This window comes from Neodiprion virginianus, chromosome 1 (genome assembly GCF_021901495.1).
Source record: "Neodiprion virginianus isolate iyNeoVirg1 chromosome 1, iyNeoVirg1.1, whole genome shotgun sequence".
Classification (NCBI taxonomy): domain Eukaryota; kingdom Metazoa; phylum Arthropoda; class Insecta; order Hymenoptera; family Diprionidae; genus Neodiprion; species Neodiprion virginianus.
The window spans coordinates 39,649,399-39,665,798 of NC_060877.1; the positions used below are offsets into that span (position 1 = coordinate 39,649,399).

Consider the following 16,400-nt stretch of genomic DNA (forward strand, 5'->3'; position numbering starts at 1 on the left):
AAAATGAAAGAAGTAGAAGAATATGATACGAAATAATTCTGGAATTCATGGATCCTATAAGGTTGTCACAACGTCCAATTATATCTACCACAAGACTGACATAGTGAATACGAACGGATGAGTCAGCCCAAGGATCAATTTCGAGTAACCGGTATTGGCATTCCGAGAGTTCGATCCCCGAGGGTAGGTAAGTAAAGAAGCGGGTGTGTTTTAAGGCGGGAATTTCAACACCTCGCTGCCCGAATCGCGGTGAGCGGGCGCAGAAGGCGCTGCCCGATTTTACGGGGGCCCAGGGTCTACTGCGTAATTACACACTTTAGATACCGATCTCTGTCGATCTCCGTCGGCGTCAAAGCCCCGATATCTTACCCCAAATTAGGCGCACCGGAGTCAGGAGAGCACTCGTAAATCCTTGGCGGCTGCTGTATACCTGCACGGCAGTCTGACGATGAGTGTGAATCCTCGGGCTGCGCCTTAACCTACCTCTACGATGACGAAGAAGAAGAAGACGACGACGAAGAAGAAGATGAAGAAGAAGACGGAAGAAGAAGACGAAGAGGAGGAGCTAGTTTTCAGCTATCACGAAAGCGTTGTAGCGGTCAGCAGAGGATAGGCGAGAAGAGTAACGGCCCCGTCGCTGCAGCGGTTCCGACTGCGAGCCCGTTCCGCTCAGCTTAAGCTGCGCCACTGGATGCCAACGTGCCGAGTAATTTTCACCAAGCGCTTAATTATCTCTCCGATTTGATCTCGGACGCGCGATAATATTGCGTGCCAACTGACGGGGCAGGTCTGCAGGAGATATCCGGAAGGGTACGGTGCCGCCCATTTAACGAGTGCATTCAACATATCTCCTCTCTTCGGCTCTCTGTCCACTTCTCTTTATCCGCCTCCTCCTCTCCCTCGAGCTCGCTGATCGTCAGGAACGACAAGCAGGTGCGGCACGCTCATCCGTAATCCTCTGTAATACGCGGCATGGCCGGGGAGTCAAATTGCCGAAAACCGAGGAGCGAGAGGAAGAGATAAATTTTTAACTGGGTTATCAGGGGGGCTAAATTTTATTGCGGTGCTCTATAGTCCGGAAATCAAAAGGTTCTTCATTCCTCGATATAACGAGGGGCTGGTGAACATTTTTTCCGTGCACCCATTACACTTGTAACTGCATACCGGCGTACTAAAATATTGTTCGAAAATCAGGCTCCTGAGCAAAGTTAACCATAGAATAATTGGCGGATCAAAAATTGTGAAATTCCCCAAAAACCTGCTCTGTCAGCGCTGCTACAAGAATAATAATTTTCTACATAAGTTAGTTGAACGTGAAATATATTCGAGTATAAAATAAAAGAAACCAAACTTCTTACCCTTGAAAATAACAACCTGGATATCTTTAGCATTTTAGATAATTCAGACCTGAAAACCTTCATGAGACTCGCTGCTTCTGTCAATCATATCATAGATGATATAGAAGAACTATCAATTTAAGGAAGCAGACATTTACGTCTTGCTGTTAGTGCAACGCACTTCTTTGTACTTACTGTTGTATAATCTTTTCAGATGAGACAATTAAAAAAACTTATATAAAACAAAGTATTGGCAGGAAATGTGGAGTACTTCACGCCAAATATAAATTAGTATAATTTACGAACAAGGTAAAAAAAAAAAATTTATATATATATATATATATATATATATATATATATATATATATATGTGTATATAGATTCATACGTGTACAGTATAGAGGAGGAGTAGATAATTCGAAGTAATGGCGCGGTAAGATAATGGTGCTATAATTACAGAGGATATACCCATCCGCTGCTGCACCCGTTGCACCAGGTGCAGCACCACGGTGCATATCGACCGGTTTCGGCTTTGTGCTGGCGCATAAATAACGTGCGGGCATTCCGCGAGCTTGTCTCTACTCAATTTCAGCAAACAGCTACGTACAGACGCAGCCACGCAAACGTAGATGTTCCGTGATCGTTTCTGAAGCTGATTAAAATTGAGAGGAATAAGAATGAAATTGAAAAAAACAGATAACCATTTCGGGCCTTTTATAAATGCCAAGTTTTCTTCGGTGCCTATAAATACTTGCAGTTCAGAAGAATTATAGTCATCTGAATTGAACAATAAAAATTTTCTACGAAAGTTATCCACTGAAATTCAAACGCTTAATTTGTATTTGTTTTTTATTATTATTTGGGCCCTGTTCTTCTTGGAAGCTCATTGTTGCCGACTGGAAACGACGTGAAATTAAGAAAAGTGGAAGCCTGAATAGAGGCGAACAGGAGACCCTTTAAATAATTACATGACAGAATTACTAATTACAAATGAGATAAGTACAGTCGACGGTGTCATTTTTTTTTCTAGATACAGATCCTATTTTTACAAACGTAACCGAAGTGGAAGTAAAATAAGTAATGTCGGGCTGTTAGACATTTTCCGTAATATCATTAATTTCGGAAATACACGGGATTTTTTCCTCTCCTCCTTTGATTTCCATTCTTTTTTTACGGCGGCGAGGGGGGGGGGGCGGAGGGGAGGGGGGGGGGGGGGTTTGAAAAATTGTTCTCATTATAATCACGGAGGCTTGGGAGTTTTGAATGACGAAGGAATAATATATGCGACGTCGAGTCGTTTGATGTTTGTCAATATTTCAAGCTTGTGAAATGTCAGTTCTTTAAACTTTCCTGCGCGACCCGAGCGCGTAGCGATGCCCTGGCTAGTTAATTGTTTTCTCTATCGCTTCTCTTTCTACCGAATAGGTTTATTCTTAGATAACTAATGGCTCGAATTCCTTCGGCTGGACAGATCGTTAATATCACAAATACCCAATCAAAATTTATCAACGAACTCACATACTTATATCTATATTACATACATACATGCGTATAAACGCGCAGTAAACTCAACCTTCGGTCCTTCTCTCCGTTTACACGGCCGCCCCAGGATTCCAACCATGTATATCACTCTGCTCTGAAGATTATACGGAGCTTCCGGATCATGACAATCTCACCCTTTAATCTCGTTACAGACTTGACTCGGATCAAGTAGTAGGAGGGTATGAGGCAACCACTTAAACTCCCATCTTGACGACAGGTTGATTCTATCGGTTATGAGATATTGAAATAAGTAGGTGCCTATCACGAGGGACTTTCTTTGTCAACCGAAGCCCGGAAGTGGTTATACTTGATTCGGTTGTTATTGGCTGTGAAATATCTTTCTTTGATCGAGTGTTAACCGTCCAGCACTTCTTCGAGGCAAAGTTTCCGTACCCAAGCTGTAGGTGCATCAATATTCCCTTTACTTACCTGGGTATGGACATAAAATATTTGAAACGTCTTCCGGCGCGCTGGTCCGGGGACTTATTCTCTCATCAAGCGTTACGCGCAATTTCTTTGTGCTTATATACCTCAGCGACGTCAAAGACGTGCCGCGGCATCGACGATAAGCCAGCAAGTATACCTTATACTCTTTGACGGGACGCAAATAAAAGAGCGGAGTACAACACTCCGTATCTTATCTTTCGCGACGCTGCATGGATATACGTATATACGTATGTATATACACCGCATAATAACGGAACGTTACACCGAAAATCTGATTTCACGTCGCTTGAGCAGTACAAAATAACTCTGTGGTTGCACAAGAGAACTGCCACAGCGACATCAATCATTTTCGGAAAATTCTAGCAAAAAATCTTATCGTCTGCACCGAGCGAAGAGATCGTGTGATCACGAGGATGAAGTTAGTTACTCTAACGATGCATGTTTAGAAAAAATCGCCAATTCGCGCCTTTGTGACTTTCTGAAATTTATTAAACCATTATAAACAAAATATTCACTGATTCTGAAAAGCCATCTCCTTGAAAGTCATCCTAAAATTTCCCAACGATGATTTTTTTCTCCCGATGGATCGTTACGTTAACGTTAGTAACTTCAGCCTCATGTGTGATTGGAATAAAATTTTTAGTGGCAAGCCATGAAACGAGAAATCATCTGCTGCAACTTAATGCCAATTGATTTTATCATGTATTTATTTGTGCTACGACAGTTTCAATTCCATCGACAGGTGTCGTGCAGTTGTAACAATAGCAATCGCTGATTCATTTCTGACGAATTATTCTTTTCCGTGACTTATTGGAGCGTAGAGCACTGAGTTTATGCTTCTACAATTATTCGGAATGAAGTAAGGTCTCTAATTCACAATTTCCACATCAGACACCGAGTAAGTTAGTATATTGGATCGGTATCTATTTGAAGATCAAATTTCAACCCAAACTGTATAATCTTTCTCAGACTAATAGCTGGGCGGATTAGGAGGCGGATTAAATCGTGAAGTTTCAATCCTCGGTTCGCGGCTTTCGACTGGTTTTGATCGTCTTAATAATCAACAAGCATCAACCATGTGAAAAAATTACCGCGTATAAAGAGGCTTTCTTCAATATTAACTTCAAAATAAAAAAGAAGAATCGGCATTCTTCGCTGAGCCATTGCCACCATCCTATTTGCACCTTTTTTGCTCCTCTTTTTCAAATCAAAAATGCAAAAATCGAGATTGATCTTTTCTGGTCACAGACTTTAATCGAATCCTGGAGGCCTTTAACTGGTCAATTCTTCTTCATAAATATCGGATTCTGGTACGGCTACTGCTGCGATAATAACCACCGTTGAGTGTCAAAAGTCTTGTAAAAAAATTCTCAAAAAACAACTGTATAATTTGTAAGCGATAATTTTGTAACCAACTGGCATTACTAATTCCTGACTTCTGGTAAGTTCTAGTATTGGCTTTGTAATATTCAATCATACCGCACCATACAAAGAGGTATTATGGCATTTCTCTTGACGTGAATAATCGACATCGTCGATATAATAGTAAGTAGTATTAGCATGGTCAGAGCCGGCTGACAATGCTCCATTATAAACGTGCCGTGAAGAAACTTATTGGCCTCCGAAGGTGTGGTAATTACGGAGAACGTGTTAAAAAAAGTGATGAAAATAAATATATGATCGCGATCTCGTGGAGGAAAAAATCGCATAGCGAATAATCAGTGATCGCTACTACCGCACTCAGCACTCGTATACTGTTCACGTGTTGGAGTGTCGAAATACACCCACACACACACGGCAAGAGTCGTGCTCAAGTGTTTCTGCACGTCGTTACATACCCTTGATTGAGGATTGTCCTAAATCAAGACCTGTAGCTATGCTCTCGATGGTTTTGACTATTTCAGGAGTATGAAAAGATAACTCCAACATCCCGGTGACGAATGTGCGGTTGTACAAGTCTTTTCAGAATCTTTTTTCATTCAGTAAGGCAGTCACTCGATATCTAAGACTTTTCGATCCTGGTGTGTAAAGTACAGTTTCCAAAAAACAGTTCTCGAAATCGTCGAAATATCACGTTGTTCTAGTGTTTATAGACGTTCGCATATGATTTATACTGTCAGACGAGGAATTTATCCGGACGATAGATTATTCGAGGCGGGGTTAAAGTTCTGAATTTGAAAAGTTCCAAAAGCGCCTGATTCCGAATTATTTGGTGGCGAAACTTGAAGTGAAGAAATCAAACTTTGAAGAGATAAAAAAGTTTCGAATGGTTGGAAACCCGACGGCTCAAAGTTCCAATATGCAAGATTCCGAAAATTGAAGTTACTATAGAGCGAAATTCTGTGATATAAGGTACGATAGAATAAGATTCCGAAAATCGAAATATACTCACACGGCTTAGTTTATTCAACGAGCGGGTGTAGAAAATTAAAAAAGTCGAAATTCAGAATGACCAGGATTCCGAACGTAAAAATACGGAAAATCCAAAACAAGGAAAGATCAAACTGGTGAACTTTGACCAAACCAGAAATTCACGGAACTGAAAATCTTAGATCATTCGTAATTTCAAAATTTTCACATTTTCGCAGTTTCGGAACTTTAACCTGTCCGAGTTATGCGCTTTGGGAACTTGGCACTTTCGGAACTTTGAGCGTCGGATTTCCGACCATTCGCAACTTTGATGTTTTCTCAAAGTTTGTTTTCTGTACTTTAAGTTTCGCTACAAAAAAATGTGGAATTTGGCGCTTTCAGAACTTTTCGACATCGGGATTTCAACCCCGCCTCGATTAATCCAGCCCTTGGGCGCATTTTCCTTTTACTTAAATCTAAATCTCCGTATGTCAGGCCTACAATTTCACCTTTATCTGGCGGTTGCAGTGGGAGAATCGAGAAAGGCTCAAAGTCAAAAAGTTTACGACAATTCCGCGGCGTCGCGACGACGTGCCTTCGGTCATTCCGAACCGAACCGTCGAGCAGTCGCGGCTTTACTTATACTTTTTGATTCGTCGACGGTTTCGCCGTTCATGGAACGAGGAATGCGCATTGTGTGCGTATACCCTCGACCATTTACGGTGATTCTCCGGGACCGAACTCGATCCCCCCACCCCCGCCGCAGAATGTGGGAATATTTATTGCCTGCACTACCTAAATCAAGAGAACCGCGGGGAGAATTTGATAGCAGCCTGTACCGAGCAAGTTTAATCGTTGCCCAGACCGGCCTGGAGATGAATTTAAAAAAAGGCTTAGATTTGTCGAGGTGCCTACGGTGTCGACTGTCGCGTGGCAGGTTGTCCCTGGGAATAAAAAAAAATAAACTTTCCCGCGAAGGGGACACCTGCAGGACGGTTTACTCCAGATTCCCGTCCTTCGTCCCTCCGCTAGCTTGGAGTCCGGGGCAGACGCGGAGCCTTCGGCCCGGACGCCACGAGGAGAGGAAACCGGTTGCAGCCACGTAGGTTAGGATCCGGAGATTGCTCTTCCCAGGCCAAGGTGGGCTGAGCGATGATGCTCGATGGTGTTAACACTCTTACGACGCGACGCTCTCCACCATATGCACGAAGCCGTCCTTACCCCGTGTCGGCCTGTGTCCAGAATACTAAGCGACACGTTGAACCACGTTCAGGGCAGTTCGCGGAAGCTGGAAAGCAGAAGGGACTCGCCGAGAATACGACCACGGAATCGAGGGAACAGGTGACCAATGGCTCGCGCGAAACGACCTTGCTAAAAGCTCTTGATTCCAGGATGTAGAAACTTTTTTGCGAAACTCTGCGGGACGATTTTCAGAAAATTCTCGAGTTTTTCAACGATACGTGCGAGATGTCAAGAACTGAAAATATATGTAATGTGTATGTGTAATATATTTATATGGCAGTAATACAGTTAGTTTGTCGCGAGTAGACAAAAGCAAAAGATTCTGCATGCGCTGCTCTTATCTTGCAAATTCCATGGTTGTTGACGCGATTCGATAAATGAAGGAGATGACAATATCGATATTATATATTATACATTTTTATTCTTTTATCGCTAAAAAAAAGAACTGCAGTGTTCGATATTATTGTTGCATGTATATTATTATCTTCAAAGATTTCCGTGAATTCTTCTATCAGAATTTCTGTATTAAATGACTCAAGGTACTGGAACGAGCTTTCTTTTCTCATTCGTATAAGAACAGATAGGCAGATTGTAGTATGGTATTACCATACCCGTAGCCGACAATGCTCTATTACGAATACATGAGAAAAAAACGATTTACCGACCCACGAAGGTGTGGTAATTACGGGCAACAGGTTATGCAAAAAGAGAAGAAGAAAGCACTCGGATCACGTACGGAGCAAATTCATGTCTTATAAATAACTAATATTACCCCTCTTGATCACAGCAAGCTTTGAATACGTGTATGCGCGTAACTGTGAGCACAAACCACACTCAATGAGAATGGTGTTTGAGAATTTCATAATAACGGCTGTGCACTTATTTGATTCAAAATTGATATCGGAATTATAACAGCTGTTTGCGGTGATACAAGGCTGCTCAAAATATCCCATTTTTTTTTTTTCAACTTTTGTAAAGCTTTTACAATTCCACGCAGAAATTGAAATTATCTTTATAATCAGCGAAATTGATTCACGGTAAACAACTGACGTCGTACCCTTGCTAGGAATCAGTCGAGTTCTCGAAATGTTGCTCAACATCACGTGTGAACTTGATAACACTGACACCGCGTCGTCACCAGAAACATCAGCAGCGGTGAAATAGGGGAATGTAGGTTTTACGGTAATGTAGATATTTTTACACTGATAAGATTACTCGCGATAATGAGTTTATAACGTACCGCCACAAATTTGCAATCCCAGTGCAATTACTTGAGTCGTATTCGCACCGTATACCTGATTAAAACGCAAAGTGAAATCCTAGCTAATCATCCTCCATCCACGAAAAATGTTCAACAAGTGTTTAATCTTTGCAAGCCTCGTCATAACCGTGGCCGTGACCGGCCATGTGATCCTACCACGAGCCGTTCCGGTACGAGGAGGATCCGTCAACGTCACCTACGTAGGGAACAGTTTGTACGTAGGAAAGCGACAAAGCGACGACTGGCTCTTGTCCCGCCAGTATGTGTACAAGGCAGCCGTCGCGAATCGGGTCGTTGTCCAGACCCTGAATATCAACTCGGTCTACAACCTGACCCTCATAACAGCGTTTGACCAGGCTGTCAACAGGACTCTTGGGGCCCTCCCGAGGCTCGTCAGCGGGGGACCAGGATACAGGAACGCCACCTTGTCCTTCGTCAGTAAAGTCGGCCAGCCAATCTACTCTTTAGTCAGTGCATTCGGTCGTCGATGAGACCACGATTACTTGCTGTGAAACTTTGTCATTATTTTTTTAACGGAAAGAGCCATCGACTTATCGACGTTTGTCTGGATATGGTGTTGGAGGTACTAGGGGAATCAAATCAGTATTTATGAGTGTTGTAATTATTTCACAAGGAAAAATAAGTAGTCAATAAATGAAAATGATTTAGAAAAAGCCTTGACTAAAGTAAAATGAAGTGATTGTCACGCTTTGAGTGACTGCGATCCATCGTCAAACCTTACCCTTAACTTTTCACAAATCAATAACTCGTAAGGTTTGTCATAATCGATACTTCCTTTGTACGGATTGAATATGTATGCGGTTCTAAATTTTACCTTACTGCGAAATGGATGACAAAGTTTATCGGTTTCGAAGTTTTGTAAAAGGAGGTTCGAAAATTTAATCTTGTAAAGCGATCACTTAGCTTCTAGCCAGTCTGCTACGACGAATGAGCAGTTAACCTCAAGTACCGCGTAACAAGCGACAGCAAGACATTTTACTCTAGATTATAAATCCAATTTCGTAGTCTTTGCAGGAGGCACAACGTCGAAGAAGCGGTTGGACGGTACGAAGATGAAACCGGTTGGCGGCGTAGCTAAGGAACTTCGGAATTACTCTGGGGCTAAGAAACGGTTGGCGATGCCTTATGGCGTTAACACTCTTACGTTGATCAAGCTTTCACCCCGCGTTGTGGCTCAAGTGACGATCAATCGGCTTGATTATTTCTCATCGCATATCATCGCGCGTGGGGGGTAAATATCGGAAGTTGAGTCACTTCCAATGAGGATTTACTGCGAAAGTATAACATGCGTGATATAAATTACATGCCAGCCAAATAGTCGATATTAAAATACGTCAATAGCCTAAAATGCTTATTAGCATCGGACATGTGTGTTCACTGTGACGTTTATAGGTTCACCAATTTTACTGTTGAACGATACGGTCGAGTTTGTCTGCCCGGTACCACCGCTGACAAAAGTTACATAATCTGGAAATGTTTTATTCACCGTATTGTCAAGAACTACCAGATACGTGAGGTTGAAACCCTTGGTGATCGTCAACGTTTCGTTGACCATGCGGGACGCAACAGCTGACTAGAAGACGGTTCCATTGTTGTAAGGCCAATCGTCGTTGTATCACGAGGGCGGATATTGCCACGGCCATGACGAAGACCATCAAAATCCAATAATTTTTCAACATTTTTGAAAATGCAGTTGGTGTTCAGTGCTGTTTTTCAATGTCACTCTGATATCGGTGGGCTTACTTACGAAACTGGACTACGCTGCAACGACTATTTATACCATTGAAAACTTTATCAATTTTCAGATTATTTTGTAATTCGGCGTCAAGTATCTTTCACCGTGTCCAATCATACTCCGCAATAGTGATCTATTTCTACAATCGATATCAATCTTGAAAATACTGTTACACGTGATAACTTTTAACAACGTGTCATTAAGAACCATGGTTATGTCTTCTTAGCTATATCCTCGAGTGACATCTGTTGTTTATTTATTAGCAACCATACATAATATACATACCATACGTACGTATACTAACGCTTTGTACGTTCAAGAAGTAATTAGTCAATAAATTTTACGAATCAATCAGGTATAACATGTATCCGACGAATGATACTTTCCCTCGAATGCAAAATGACGTGATAAAACTCAGATATTAACCGCGAAAAATAGTACCAGACTCTAACTGCTACTCCGGATCGCATAGTCAACCAAAAATTCGCAATTTCTGAAGCTAGTTGACAAAGAAACCGATAGAGAAGAGCGATCAAGGGGCCGCAAAAAGGATCTGCATAATATGTAAGTATAGTACGCGTGGCACGTGCGAATGCACTTTCACTGCACTCGCATAAGCAGAGCAGCACTGGAGATTTCAAGTCACGGACAAGTCCCATATACCATCCAATCCGATCGGCATAAGCCTGCCCGAGTATGATTTGCAAGACCTTTCGTAAGACGCGGAATCCCGATCGAACAAACCAGAATGTACGGTTGGAGATAGCGATCTATTTTCACATTCACGACTCTTGAAAGTAGTTCAAACTCGGTCGAGAGGAGGATTCTTGTGTCGCTAATTCTGCAAACTTTGAACAAAGAGTATTGCGAAACATGTCATAGTGTCTTTTAACTCTGGTGCTATAATAAAAGGTATCTCGAACCTCGACACAAATAAAATCTTGCAGAACAACGTGTTTTATCACGTTCCAAATCTTCTTTCGTTTTTGCCCTCAAACGTGTTGAAACACCAGACGAAATTTTGCTTTCAATAGTATGAAATTTACACTAGCCGACTGAATTGGACTTCCGGGAATAAATATAATACCAATTCATTTTCCCCGCCTACATTTAAGAAAAAACAAAGTAAGAGATAAATTTTTAGAAGAAAATAGCTCCCCTGGAATTGCGAAATTACCGAATTGATAATAATAATCACCCATGTGGCGCAGCAATGAAAATTATTTTCTTCATTGTGCCAGCGATATGTTGTGTTCATTCGTGACAATACGAGCCTGTAGCTTGCGGGGCCTAAGGGTAAAGTGTCGGTAAAACAAACGACCGCCGGGACTCGATCGATGGGCTTAATTGGCGTTGAAATAACGGTTCAACGTGTTTAACGCAGCGTAAGACGTGCAAGCGTCCGAACGTGATTCATGCGACACGGATGGAGGGTGGTTACAGTCCGATCAGGGGTAACTAAACCACTACAACGGTCTCAGCAGATACACTGACGTCCAAGAGAGTTACGAATTTTCACCCAGACATGTTGTTCGTCATTGTCATGAATACTTGTCGCGTAAATATGGAGGGTTCCTCATGAATTTCGAAAAAAGATGCAGGGATAATCCATAGTCCATACTTGATTCCTTATTTGGTAGATAGATTCAAATATATTATTCCGTGAAGTCCATCTCGAAAATGAAGTGAAAGTAACAAAGCGATAAGAAAAAGAAAAATTGTTTCACGACCTACTTCTTCCTGTCTCGTAATTTTTCCACGCTTCGTACCCAAAATATTGAAGGGATGAAGACGAGCGTGGGAAGACTGCCTTTAACTCGTGAGAATTCTGAGAAACGAACAATATGGTATGGCTAATTTGTATCTTTAATGACGATAATTATTACCGTGTTCAAACTAAATGTCATGCTGCAGCCGCAGGTTAATCCTTTGCAGGCACATGTTAATATACAATCAGGTTTCTAAAATTGGTTAAAATCCATTTTGACGGTGCTGACTATAACAGTTAAAACCGGTTAAGGACCGGACAGTTAAAGTCGGGGTGGTCAAAATTCGTCAACGCTACTTCCAGCCCGTAAACCTGTAACCCTGCGGTGCGTAGGAAGAAAAATTGCGACATTGAAATATCCAAAGAAGAAAGAGAAAGAGAGATATTGTGGGGAGGGAAGAATGGAAAAAAAATGATCGCGAAACTCTTGCGCTCTTTCACTGCAGTCCAAAGATAACGTTTACTTTCTGTACCACCCGCCCCCAGACTGACGTTAATTATTGATGCTATTTGCAACATCACGCAGCTATGCGTACTGATTTATTTACGTACCAACATTTTATTCAAGCTGTAATGATGAATTCGCAAAACATGTTCGAAAGCATTTTTTTTAATTCAGATAACAACTCAAATTGTATGGTGAGATTCCAAATGAAAATTTAATCATTGTTGAGATGATACATAGAGAAGAAAATTAACTCGCGGCTGAAAAAAATGAAGATGAAAAACTATATCGTCATTATTTACAAGTTCATCAATTCTCGGTGTATAAGCACACCCGCCCGAAGCTTCAACGTCCAGGATATACATAAATATAGTTGCACGTTAAATCGTTTTATTTGTGAAAGAGAGTCGCCGCCATAGTATGCGAAAGTATAATTGTGTCCATGTAGGTACCGACTGAGGTGGCTGAGCAAAAGGATCCTTGAACGAGGCATAAATCAGTTAATGTGATTGGATATGCGACCGCACCGAATTTATGAACCTGCGAATACTTGAACCTTGGTTATGCTCCATCATTTCTCCGTCGTCTCGACCATGAAATTCGAACTAGGTTTGGTAGCCACCGGGGTACATAATTGAAGAGACAAGTATTGATAATATATGTTTCATTTGTCGCGCGTGATTAACAGGATACCGCAAGCTCACAGTAGCTACGGAAATCTTAAATAAACCCCGCGAGGTACCAATCAGGGGTGCCTCACGTCGGGGATGGGGAGGCAAGCAGCAGCAGGTAAATTAGTTCAACGAACGAAACCGGTGGTTTATCTCGGTAGACAAGAGATAACTCGGAAATTAGTCCTTGTGACGGGCTCGCGCAGAATCAGGACCACCGGAGGGCAACACGATATCGCGGGTGCGTGCGGTAGGTACCAACACATGTAATGCCCACGTCAGATTATGCCTTTTACAATATAGGTACGCCCTGGAGGAGGTGGAGCGAAGCGATTCCCGATACGAGTCCAGCATCGTCACCGCGCGGTGCCGGAGACAAAGTTTAATCGAGCTCTTCGAGGCCTCCCGCACTTATTCAATCTCGGGCAAGGATCGTGGATCGTGGATCGTTCTCTCCGAGGAACGGTTTGGATTTTACGTTGGAAGTCAGCGATAAAGCAGAGGCGACGCTAAATTGGAGCCCCGTAGTGTTTATCGTTCAGCTACCTGGACTGATCCTTTCTGCCGTTGAGCGCCAGGACTAAAATCAAAAGGGATGAGGGGCAGAGATCCTATCTCGACCTCAGAAGCTGCTTCAGGATATTCACGGGTTGAAGGGTGCACAGGTATCCGTTCAACCTGTACCAGCAATACAGATCTGGTGTAGTATCTGGTAATAAAATTTAGCCGAGACTCGGGGTTGAATTGATGACTGGGCAACGAAACGTACGTCGCTTTCGCAATACGTAAAAACGTACGCACCCTCTTGGAACCGCTTTGATTTACTCCCTGCAATCCACAGGTAATCTGTTTAATTTAATGGTCGCCACAGGCTGCTGGTTTTCACCGACAATTCAGCCGGATGGGTTATATTTATTGCATCGATCCCCGTATTCGAAAAGTACCAAGTTTCACCTCCCGATACGATTAACCACAAAGCGGCGGAATAAGAATGAAGTCAGCCTTGCACAGCTATTGGACCGGTTCGGGAAAGAAGAAAAAAAGTTACAACAAGGTTTCTTTTTCAAGAAATTCGGGTATAGGTATACGTATGACGTAGCTTGACTTCCCGCAAGCAATCACTGTATCTTGCTAGATGAGAGCTAACGAATGGTGACGACAGTGGATTCATGCTGTTACCCAAGGTTTAAATATCCTCGTGAAAGTACCAAACAGCGAGAGATTCCAATGAATAAAAAAAATTTATCCCTCACCATCGTGTGATTCTTGTGATAGAACGAGATGGCGAGGTGATAAAGAGTGTGATTTTGGAGGAAAATTGAGTACCGGAAGGGAAGGAAGGAAGCGTGAGAGATAGAGGGGACCCGCACTTGAGGTGGAACTAAATTTATGAAAATAACGGATTCCTAGTTCGTTCCATTCACTCGCCTCCATTTCGTTCGTTGTCTGCTCATTTGTTGGCCATTGTGCGCGTGGGCTTCGTGCCTATAACCCAGGTCCATCCTCCAGGCCAACAGCGGTGACTAGCGAAGCTGGTGGACGACGACTCGTGCGGGCTCAAGACCCTTTGGGCCGTAAAGCGAACTCTGTATAACCTCCTCATCTCGGTATCTCCCTCTTTTTCTCCCCCCTCGAAGCAATGCGCACGCACATTCCCCCCCGAAAAATGAAACTGCCCCAACCCTTGGCGATTTGTTCCGGCGATTATTTAAATTTACCGAACGAAAAGAGCGAAAGGAGGAGTGGAGGATTGGAGAGAAGGAGCCAGGGAAAAGGGGAGAAACGCGATAGACACGGTTCAACCCGTATACCCAACGACCAGTTCTCGCGATCCAGTCATCCGAGATGATGGAGGGATATACGTAGTACGTGCGCTTTGCGTTATGGACATTTAATATAGGTTAGCAATGGTACGGAATGGAACGGTGTGACGGATATATGACTAATTTCCTCAGTAAATCGTTGCAGCGAGATCGTTTCGCTTCGTCTTACTTAGGCTGGGTGGTCGTGGTATTGAGAGAAGTTTACAGGGTTCCAGGAGTTGGGAAGCCCAAAACTGGCTATGAACTGGTCTGTATAAATTATGGTATTAACCATCACTAGGGTTTCATCATATACCACGCTATTGATGTACACGAGTGTCACGCAGAAACTTTGACTGGAACAGCTGTACCAGCGTCAACCATAGTTCTTCATGAAATTTGCTAGAGAATAAAAGTGGCAAACATACTCTCTCATCGACTTTCTCATTTCAATGACATAGAACGCTGAAGGCAGAGCGCCTCAGTGTCATTCATGATTACGGCTTATGCCTTGATGAAAGATTCCAATGAAGTTAGGATAAGCGATGGAGTCCTGAGAACCGATGAACCTCATTTACTGACGCACACACGTACGTCGTGAATCCCAGGTATGGAATAAAGAATCTCCGACAGAGACACTGCAGGTTGTGCAGTGCGCATCGGGCTCTAAGTCAGAGACGCTAATATCTCAAGCGCGATAAGTCACCGCTCTGTAATCTCCTAAAACAATAAAGTACCCACGGCGGGTAATATTTTGGTCGGACAGCCCACGCCGCGATGCGACGCACTGCACTGTACCAACCAACCCAAAAGTAATGCCCTGTCTCCTAATAGAGTGCAATAACATTCATATGCGCATTCGCGTGGGCTGCTCATCCTGCACCGGCTCTCCCTCCCTCCAATGAACCCAGAATATCATTCGTACCCTCCTGCATACAATCTCAGAAGAACAGCGGAAGCTCGTAAAGGGATGAAGGTGGGTGCTGTCTCGATGGAAAACCATCATCATTACACTTTTTATATCTGCAATATATTTCACTGGGATGAATGAACAGAATAATTGCTTTCCTTTGACGTATTACATTTTTGGTGCCGTATCATGTGTTGGTGTCCAGTGGTCATAGAAATGTCCTTAAATTTTGCTTATCCTTAAAAAGTCCTGGAAATATCCTTGAATTTGTTACAAATTTTTTACTCAACTATATAAAATAAATATTTTATACAGTATATGCATCTTAGCTGAAATTATTGATTGATGAGCAGAATACTGGTCGACATTTCCGTACTTTTCCAACTGTTGGTGTTGTTTTTTTTTCCTTTCGGCAAAATATCATCCTAAGCCTAGTTGCGGAGCGTCTGGAAGATAAATAATATCATCATGCTGACGAGGAGTATCACGAACACGTCGTACTACGCGCGGTCGATGTTCTGTTCTTGGTTTATAGTTTGTACACACGATGGGATACATCTGTTTATTTCACTGTTTAACATAATCCGATCATACTGTGCGTTGAACGGTGGTACACGCCTACCTCGCTTTATATATTCCTACTTCACGTTGCTTATTACATAGGACGGATAGCTAGAACCTACTGATCGCGGTTGCTCGGTGTGATATAACGCAAAGAACACTTTGAAAAGTAGAGCCAAGAGTGTAAGTCTACAACATAATTTCCGTTTAGTTTTCCGCATAATTTCTGCAATTTTTCGACAAGCTCGGAATAGATTTCGGGTATATTTATCAAATTTTCGTCTCAAAAACACTCGAAGAAAGAGACGC

At 42.6% G+C, this 16,400-nt stretch overlaps 1 protein-coding gene across 2 annotated transcripts in view; it reads right to left on the reverse strand.

The window, feature by feature from the left end:
- Positions 1-16,400, reverse strand: part of LOC124310431 (protein Wnt-5b-like) — a 50,786-nt gene that overhangs the window by 20,911 nt on the left and 13,475 nt on the right. Inside the window, exon 1 of one of the 2 annotated variants that reach the window (XM_046774369.1) lies at positions 370-674. The exons of the other annotated variant lie outside the window; for it this stretch is intronic. The gene's annotated coding sequence lies outside the window, so the exon portion shown is untranslated. Of the gene's footprint in view, positions 1-369; positions 675-16,400 lie in introns of those variants that run through there. 2 annotated transcript variants of the gene reach the window in all.